Here is a 10,535-nt window from a genome sequence, read left to right on the forward strand (position 1 = left end):
CAGGATGCACTGGAAGGGAGTGAGCCCCGTGGAGGAGTGAACAAGGGAGTTCTGGGCATATTCTGCCCAGGGAAGAAACCTTGCCCACTCACCCTGCCAGTCCTGACAGTGGCAACGAAGAAACCTCCCCAGCTCCTGGTTCATGGGCTCCACCTGCCCATTAGACTGAGGCCCATACCCGGAAGTGAGGCTGGCCGTGGCCCCGATCTTCTCCAGGAAAGCCTTCCACACTCGGGAGGTTAATTGGGGCCACGGTCCGAGACGATGTCCTCCGGAAGTCCATAATGCCGGAAGACCTGTTGGAACAGGACCTCAGCGACCTGGAGAGTAGAAGGAAGACCAGTTAGTGGCAAAAAACGGCATGATTTGGAGAACCGATCTACAACCACCAGGATTGTGGTGAAGCCTTCAGAATGTGGGAGGTCGGTGACAAAGTCTATGGAAAGGTGTGACCAAGGTCGCTGAGGCACTGGGAGAGGAACTAGTTTGCCTGCCGGGGCGTTCCGAGGTGTCTTCGTTTGGGCACATACGGAACAGGAGTTGATATAGCGGGAGACATCAGTAGCCAAGGTGGGCCACCAGTATTTTTGTGAGCGAGAATGTAGGGTGCGCGTAATACCGGAGTGCCCTGCCATAAGTGTGGTGTGCGCCCAGATCAGCAGGTGGTCACGGACCCTGGTGGGTACATACACACGCCCCGGAGGGGCGTTGGCAGGCGCTGGGTCCTCCCGAGCCGCCAGGCGGATGTCTTCGTCCACATTCCAAACGACAGGTGCCACGATGAGAGACGGAGGCAGGATAGGACCCCCCAGATCCTTCCTTTCTCCGGTATGGTGCATCCTGGAGAGTGCGTCGGCTTTCACATTCTGGGATCCTGGGCGGTAGGACAGAATAAACTGAAAGTGAGTAAGAAATTGGGCCCACCTGGCTTGACGAGAGTTCATCCGTTTCGCTGCCCGTATGTGCTCCAAATTCCGGTGGTCAGTGAGAATCCGGAATGGATGGACTGCACCCTCCAGCCAGTACCTCCATTCCTCCAGAGCGAGGACCACCACCAACAGCTCCCTGTCTCCAACTCCACAGTTCCTCCTGCGGGGGTAAGCTTTTTAGAGAAAAAGGCACAGGGATACATTTTCTCTGGCTTACCTTGCTGCTGGGAGAGGACCACACCCACGCCCTCCTCAGATGCGTACACATCCAGGATGAAAGGACGAGCTGCATCTGGGTGTTTTCGGAGGGGCGCTGTGGTGAACCTCTCCATCAGCCTCTTGAAGGCAGCGTTAGCCTCAGGGTTCTAGGCCAGCTTCTGAGGCCCACCCTTAAGGAGAGAGGTGAGCGGGGCGGCTATGGAGCTGAAGGACCTGATGAAACGCTGGTGGAAATTTGAGAAGCCCAGGAAGCTCTGTATGCCCTTGATGGTGGTGGGGACTGGCCATGACCTGACGGCGTCCGTCTTCGCACTTTCCATGAACACCCCCTGAGGACTGATTCTGTATCCCAGGAAGGAGATGGCCTGTTGGTGGAATTCACATTTCTCCCCCTTCACCAACAGGCTGTGTTCCCGGAGGCAGAGTAGGACCGCTCGGACGTCCCTGACGTGCTCCTCGAACATAGGCAAGTAGATCAGGATATCGTCGATGTACACCCCCACCTGTCTACTCAGCATGTCTCGGAACATGTCATTGATGAAGGACTGGAACACGGAAGGTGCGTTGGCGAGGCCGTAGGGCATGACGCAGTATTCGTAGTGGCCTGAGGTAGTGCTAAATGCCGTCTTCCACTCATCTCCTTCCCGGATTCGGATCAGGTCTAACTTGGTAAAGTACCGGGCCTCTCGCAGCTGCTCGATGGCCGACGGAACCAGAGGGAGGGGCTACCGGTACTTGGTGGTGACTGCGTTCAGCCCCCGGTAGTCAATGCACGGCCTCAGTCCTCTGTCTTTTTTAGCCATGAAGAAGAAGCTGGCGGAGGCAGGAGAGGTAGAGCGTCTGATGAACCCCTGTTTCAGGGTCTCCGCCACATACTTCTCCATGGCCTCAGTCTCCGCTATGGAGAGGGAGTAAATGCGACTCTTCGGGGGGTGTTGTCCCTCCAGCAGGTCAATGGTGCAGTCCCAGGGCCTGTGAGGAGAGAGACACTTAGCCTTGGAGGCAGAGAAGATATCGGAGAGATCTGCGTACTCACGTGGAATGTTGGGCTGGAGGGCGGACTCCGGACTCTCCACTGACGTGGAACAACAAACCACCGGCAGGCAGGTCCTCCGGCATGAGGGGACCAGGCTGTGATCCTCTTGGTGATCCAATTGATGGTGGGGTTGTGTAGTCTGAGCCAGGGCAATCCCAAGATGATCCGGTGAAGGGGTGACGTGACGATGTGGAAGGACAGCTCCTTGTGGTGCTCCGGTAGTGTGGGATTGGTGATGGTGATGGGGAGAGTGATGTGCGTAATGGTGCCTGATCCAAGTGGTTTATTGTCCAGCGAGGTGACGTGTAGCGGAGAAGGCAGTGGCAAGGTGGGCAACCCCCGTTCAGAGACCAGCTCCCTATCGATAAGGTTCCTCGCTGATCCGGAATCTATCATTGCTGTGGAAAGCGAAGAGAAAGAAGAACCATTCACAGTTAAGGGAACTAAAAACAATGGTTTGGTGACGGAACACTCACGGAGCGGCGACGGGAGTCATACCGGCTAGATAGGGAGCGTCCGTGGTGGTGTAGGGGGTGCTGCCCACCTCCATGGGTGAGGACTCGGAGGCAGGGCGGCTTCCATAGCTCAGATGGGGTGTGTGTCGAGGCTCCGGGTGGTGTTGGGAGCGCCGTCGGTCTCTCAACATGTCATCAAGATGAATGGACGTGGCGATGAGGGTATCAAGGTCCATCTCGTCGTCCCGACATGCGAGTTCCGTCGTGATGTCCTCCCGTAAGCCTCTCCTGAAGGCCGTGTGCAGAGCACACTCATTTCAGCCGGAAGCCACCGCCACCGTGCGAAAGCTCAGGGCGTACTCAAATGCGGCCTCCTCTCCCTGTTGTAGCCGGAGGAGATGCTCACCCCGTCCTTTCCCTCCGTGGGATTATTGAACACCGCCCTGAACCGAGTGAGGAAGGTGGAGTAGGGAAGCGCCGCGGCCTCACCTCCTTCCCAGACTGCCGTGGCCCAATCCAGCGCCTTTCCCTTCAGTAGCAAAATCACCAGTGCTATCCTGGCTTGGTCCATTGAAGATGCCCCACGCTGACGCGGCAGATACAGTGAGACCTGTAGCAGGAAACCTCTACATTTCGTTGTTTTCCTGTCATAGCGCTCCAGGAGGGCGAGGGGTCCCTCAGACGTTGGTGATAGCACGGGAGGAGGTGGACTGGGTGCACTCGCCGCTCCCTGAGGTGGAACCGGAGCGATGGTCAGTTTATGCAGCGTTTGGAGCATTTCCTGCATGGCAGCGTTCAGCTGGGCAATCTGCTGCTGGTGCTGGTGGAGGCGCTGGGAAACTCCAGGAGGATTACCTGCTGCATCCATCTTTGTGAAGGGTGTGTGATTCTGTGACGAGTACTGAGGATACGAAGAGGCAGGACGCAGACGCATGAATTAACAATGTAAAGGTTTACTTAACACTGAGCAAGAGAACAACAAAGAGTGAGTACACGACAAGACACTAACAATCACACACAACACAACACTGAACAGTCCTGGGCTATATAGGGGTGGTGATGAGATGATGAGGTGCAGGTGCGCTGGAGGTAATTAGGGTGCGTTGGGTTTCCATTCCGGTGTTGCCGAGGTGGTGCGCTCAGACCGGTGGCTCAGTAGACCGGCGAATCAGAGCGCCGGAGGGGAGCAACTGGAGGAGACGTGACACATGAGATTTCCATATGTGTAATCATGTGTTTTTGGAACACTTCACATCTGATGATTCTTGTGTAAGCCTTATTAAACCTACAAAAGTGTCAGTGCTCAACCTTAACATGTGTTGACAATACAACAGAACAGATTAACTGGAATGACATTTACTCTCACGGGTGGCCAAAAACAACTATCTGAAAGCCACACCCCTAATAAGCCGCTCCTCCAGTCTTCTGATCTGACCCGGTGGATGATAGCTCAATAACCCAGCATCAACAACCCAATTTAAAGAAAACAATGGATTGTTTGTGACCCAACTGGCTTGATCAAAATAACCCAAAATCTGTTCTGTCCAATATTGGGTTGTTTTTAACCCAGCAATTTTTTGAGTGTAAAGTAAATCTCAGCTTTGTTAAAAATACACTCAAGAAAAAACGATTATATTTATCATAGTGATTCAGGAGTAACATTAAAAGAGAATAATATGCCCCACCAACATTAGACAACTATGCAATCAGATGATGAGAGAATAGTCAGATCAACTGTTAACTAAAATAGAAGTGCAGATGGAAGTATTTTGCTAAGTGCAGAGATGTATTATAGGTAATGAATGTGTAGAGAAATGCTATAGACTTTGCGGCGCTGCAGAAAGATCAGCTACCCCAAATCCAGAGGTTGTGAGTTCAAATCCCAGGTTTGGTCATATTGAAAAGTCAGTAGTAAGTGATCATGTCAAATTAAATCATATTGTCATTGATTAAATATTTTTTACACTATTTTAGCTGAACAGCGTACCACTTACTTTAAAACCCCCATGTCATTTCATTCCCTTACACAAAAAAAAACACATGAAATAGCTGTTTTCACATGTGAAACCATATGTTCACATGGATTACATTTAAAGTTCACATGTTAACACCACATTTTCACATGTGCAGAAAATCTAACTCTCACATGTGGAATTGCACTTTCACGTGAAAATCTAACTCATGTGCACAAATTTGTAGTTTTATGGTATCACACAGTGGAGGCTCCTCAGAGGAGGAAGGGGAGGACTATCCTCCTCAGTGAATTTCAGAGAAATGTAAATAGTGAAACATTAAAAAAGGTATCATTTTTAGAGAAAACTATACTAAATATATTCACGTCACCAAATAATTGAATAATTGATTAAAACATACAATGAAAGTCTACAGTAGCCTCAACAGCATTCTGTAGGGTAGCACCATTGTGTAGCCGGAGGACAGTTACTTTTTGGAGAAATGTCCTCTGGTCTGATTAAACAAAAATAGAACTGCTTGGCCATAATGACCATCGTTATGTTTGGAGGAAAAAGGGGAACGCTTGCAAGCCGAAGAACACCATCCCAACCGTGAAGCACGGGGGTGGCAGCATCATGCTGTGTGGGTGCTTTGCTGCAGGAGGGACTGGTGCACTTCACAAAATAGATGGCATCATGAGGAAGGAAAATTATGTGGATATATTGAAGCAACATCTCAAGACATCAGTCAGGAAGTTAAAGCTTGGTCGCAAATGGGTCTTCCGAATGGATAATGACACCAGGCATACTTCCAAAGTTGTGGCAAAATGGCTTAAGGACAACAAAGTCAAGATATTGGAGTGGCCATCACAAAGCCCTGACCTCAATCCTATAGAACATTTGTGGGCAGAACTGAAAAAGCGTGTGCGAACAAGGAGGCCTACAAACCTGACTCAGTTACACCAGCTCTGTCAGGAGGAATGGGCCAAAATTCACCCAACTTATTGTGGGAAGCTTGTGGAAGGCTACCCAAAACGTTTGACCCAAGTTAAACAATTTAAAGGCAATGCTACCAAATACTAATTGAGTGTATGTAAACTTCTGACCCAGTGGGAATGTGATGAAATAAATAAAAGTTGAAATAAATAATTCTCTCTACTATCATTCTGACATTTCACATTCTTAAAATAAAGTGGTGATCCTATCTGACCTAAGACAGGGAACTTTTACTAGAATTAAATGTCAGGAATTGTGAAAAACTGAGGTTAAATGTATTTGGCTAAGGTGTATGTACACCTCCGACTTCAACTGTACCTTTCATAATATTTCCCGTAATTTTATTAGCCTACCTCCTCTTTCTCTCTGTATTGTTGCTTCATTCCTTCCTCGCTTTGAACAGTTAAAATAAATACATTTTGTTGTCCTTGTCTTCATCATTCTAATGACTAATATATTAATAATATAGGACTAGAATTAGATGCAGAAGGCTTTCACTTCTCTTCACGAAGATTGAATGGTTATGGGTCTGAATAAATTACTGCTATAGCCTACCACCATTGCACGTTCACTCTTCTTTGAAACTACCCGTCAGTTCTATTGGCTGCTGTATTTAATATTCAGCAAAGAAGAGATTGCTTCCCTCTTCGAATAAATCTATTGGTATAATAAATGCAAAAACAATTATGTCCAGCAAGCTATTCTAGTCTAGCTTTTCCTGCATGGGACTCCAAGAGCTAAGGAACGTTTTTTAAGGAGAGCCCAGTGGAGTACATGCACTTGTGTATTGCGCAAGAGAGAGAGGCTATAAGTTAGAAGCTTATTATGCATAACCCATCATTAATTAGCTAAATACAAGGCTAATACTGCATTTAATTTATTACCTGAAAGAGGTAGGCTAGTACATCTATATATAGGGCTATATTTCAATCTAGAACAGGATTATCTATTTTGGATGTAATTTGAATGCAGTTGATGGAGAGAGAGAAAGACTGCGAAAGAGTGCTCGCACGTGCACTGATTTAAAGCAACGATATTCGAGTGATAGGCTGTTTAAAAACTTTTTAAAATTTAAAACACAAGATGACCCCCGAATGCCAGATGGAGATGGGTAAATTAGACTTTATATTCGGTCTTTATATTACAGTAGCATAGACTATGCTGCAGCAAATGTAGGCCTACCTGTCACAAGAAAAAAATGTATCATGATGAGATGAGACTGTAGGTCTACATGCATTGTGAACAGCGCTCCATACTGAGATGGGCTGTCTGTCCCCACCCTGAGCGTTGATTCATCATGCAGAGGCCATAGAAAAGCCAGATTTAGACATTGCATATAATTTAACAGTTCCATTTCACATCATGCTGTTCATATAAATAATTTATTATAATTTACCGGTTTCTCGCAGATATTTATCCTGGGAAAAGGGAGTGGTTTAGGGCGGTAAATCTTGGTAACCGGGTTCCCATCATTCAACCCGACACTGTACTGCATGATTGTAGTGGGTTTACTAACACGTTAGTTCTAGTTGACTATGACATTAATATGGTGACAACGATGTAGGCTGTTTGTAGCGGTTAGCGGTTAGCGGTGAAGATATGAAGGTTTGGCTTGGAAACGTTTTTTCACCTTGTCACAGAAAGCTGATGTGTTGTGCACTGAAGTCCACAAGTGAAGGGAAAAGGTTATTGGAGGAGAGCGTGTAGATGCGAAAAGGAATACATTGATCAAAGGGATCATGCTGTTTGTATGTGGCTGCTATGAAAGTGAAGTGTGTTTGCGTGTGATCAGGGGTGTATTCATTCTGACGATTCTGTTGAAAAACGTTTCTTAAATGGAAGCAAACGAGGATAAACATACCTGAATTTGTCCAATAGAAACTCTCATTTGCAACTGTTGGACTAATGATTACAGCCTAGATCAGCTAGATGCAGACAAGCGTGTGCAAGGCGGTATAGAATGTGTCAATGACTGTCACCTTGACTACCAAATTTCTCTCGACCTGTTGCCCTTGCGTTGTAAACTTTCATTCATAGGCTAGGTTGTAGCAACCTCATGATGGGTACAGGGACAATTTGAGTATCATGTAGTAGCCTAAACCTATCGATGTTACATTGAGCTAGGTGAATGGAATATGAATGACAGTCATCCAATATGCTGTTATAGAAATAAGGCAATGCTCATTAAAAAAAGAATGATCTTCCCTCATCTTAAACGGCACCGACCGCCACTGGTATCACGTTGAAATTTTGCATCCCCATGTTGTCGCATTTATTTCACATGAGATCATGTGTAGTTTCATGTTATCACGTTGCTTTTATTTGTTGTCACATGAAACACAGATGATCACATGAAATTCATGTTTTTTCTGGTAAGGGATCATAATGATGATGTGTCTTTACAAAGATGGTGTAACTCATGTCATGTGTTTAATAGTTTAATGGTCCACGGCATCGGAAAGGCCTCAATCCCTTTCCTCAAACAGGTAGCACCTGTCTAGTCCCCCTGTGATGATCCCCCTAGCCTGTGATCTGGGCCTTTTAACGACTTTACTACCCACAGTAGCCTAAAGAAGCAGTGCACAAAGCTTTAAACCTAACCCCCTCCTTACCTGACGAAGCACCTACCTGCTGCAAGGCTGTAAAGATAAAGGGTGGGGTGTTTTCCCACCTGCACAAAGAGACCTGAGATAAGCACAACTGCCACTATTCCTGTCAGTCACAAAATACACTACTGTTGCTCCGGTAATAGCATAAACCATACTTCACTATCTCCTTATTCCAATTTACTGTATGTCTGATTTGTTAAAGAATTTAAGATTTATAGAACTGGTGGTTTTGTACGTTATTGGCTTGGTCGTGAAGTTCGTCCTTATCTGATGACAGACTAGAATATATGGAGATTGGACGTCCTAAGCTTACAGTATGTGTTCAAACACTTTCTACACAGGTATTCTACACTCCTGAAACAATGTTCGCATTTGTTTTTGAATCGTTTTAATGTATTATGTTTTTTTGTGTCGTATTCTTTTTCCGGCAGCCACAGGATTAGTGGCAGCTTACTGAGTTTACTGCAAGACTTTAGTCATCAGGAAGGAAGGAGGGGCTCCTCCTTGCTCCTTGGACTATGATCCCGGCAGGCTAGTGTTAACCAATCGGTTTGGTTTGACTTGGAGGTAGAGGAACACGACTCAGAGTCTGCGTCCCAAATTGCACCCTATTCCCTTTATAGTGCATTACTTTTGACCAGTGCCCATAGTTCAAGTCTGTCTTGCTGGTCAAAAGTAGTGCACTACATAGGAAATAGGGTGCCATTTGGGAGAATACCAGAGGATTGGAGTCAGACACTGTCTGGTGAGACAGATAACAAGGGGAACACAATTACATCACAGAAGGGAACGGGCGATCAATGGCAGCAGCCTGCGATCGATAGCCATGCTCTTTAGGTTGGAGCCGCTGTAGCTGGGCTCTGTCTACTCCACAGCAGTTTATCCCAGCACTAATCTAACACGCCAATTTGATATCTCTACTAACAGCATTATAATTCACAGAGACAGACAGAGAGAGAGAGAGAGAGGCCCCCAGAGGAGAGAGACAGATAGAGATGGAGTGGCAGAGAAAGAGATAGAGAGAGATTTTCTCTGCTCCTTTCATAGGAGTGGTATTATCAGTGTGGTGTGTGGAGTGGACATTGTAAAGGGACACACCTAGGAGAGATGGTGCAAGTCTGTCTGTCTGTCTGTACAGTTAATCAATCAATAGCTTTAGTTTAAATACCTTCTCTTCCCTGAAATCAGTTTGTTTACCTGAAATGAGGTACCAGCATAGGAGAACATCCACATGTATCTATGACACATAAGACAGGTATGAGAAGATACATTTTTACACAGTTACTAATCAGACATCATATGTTTTAATAGGGGTCAAACCACAATCGTGTGCACAACCACTACAAAGGGTACTTAAACACAAGTGTCTACAACTTATCACTTCCATGTGCTCTAAAACATAAAAACATGACAAGAACCATGAGTAAAAAACACATATTTTTAACAGGGACCTGATTGTTATTTGACTTTATAAACCATCATAAAGGGATTTGAAAAGTTAATGTTGTTTGAAGTGTCCACGAGGCTTCAGAGCTGAAAGGAAGGTGAGCTTGAAGGTCTGAACTTGATCTCCATGCTAACACACAGTGTGCGTCCCAAATGGCACCATCTTCCCTATTGAGTGCACTACTTTTGACCAGTGCGCTTTGACCAGGGCCGATAGGGCTCTGGTCAAAAGTAGTACACTATATAGGGAATAGGGTGCCATTTGGGAAGAACCCACAGACAGTCCACAAACAACAGCAACAGAAGTGCGAAGACTGAGCCTTTGTTAAGGGAGATTATATTATTCCGGGTGGTGGTGAGGAGATGGGGTGTGGGGGGTGAGGAATGACTGGCAGGGGTCACTGGAAAGGTGTGACACAGAGTGCAGCGCCGTCGGGGTCTAATCAGCTCGCTACTATCCAGGCTCATCCTCCAGAGCGCCGTTTGACATCTGCCTTCAACACCCGCTCACAGCTCTGCTCTACTCAACTTAGTCAGCCACATTGGGCTGGTCTCTCAAAGTGCGTCCCAAATGGCACCATATTCCCTATATAGTGCAATACTACTGTGACGGTCATGGCATTTTGGATTACGTAATTGGCCAGCCAAATGACCGCGGTCACCGTAATAACCGTTCGAATAGGCACACATTTTCTCCTCTTCTCCGCTCCTGACTGCATGTGCTGCCATATAAATAGAATGAATAGAACGGGCGTCCCCATTCAAGTCAATGAGGGCATAATGGGTGGACTGGCGGCCATTGCAAATGTATCCATAGCAGAGACGGAAGAGGAAGCGAGACACCCCACTCCCTAATTTTTTCTGGTTACAGTCAATTAACTAAGTAGACCAGA

The sequence above is a fragment of the Coregonus lavaretus genome (assembly GCF_964263955.1).
Source record: "Coregonus lavaretus genome assembly, chromosome: 34".
Taxonomy (NCBI): domain Eukaryota; kingdom Metazoa; phylum Chordata; class Actinopteri; order Salmoniformes; family Salmonidae; genus Coregonus; species Coregonus lavaretus.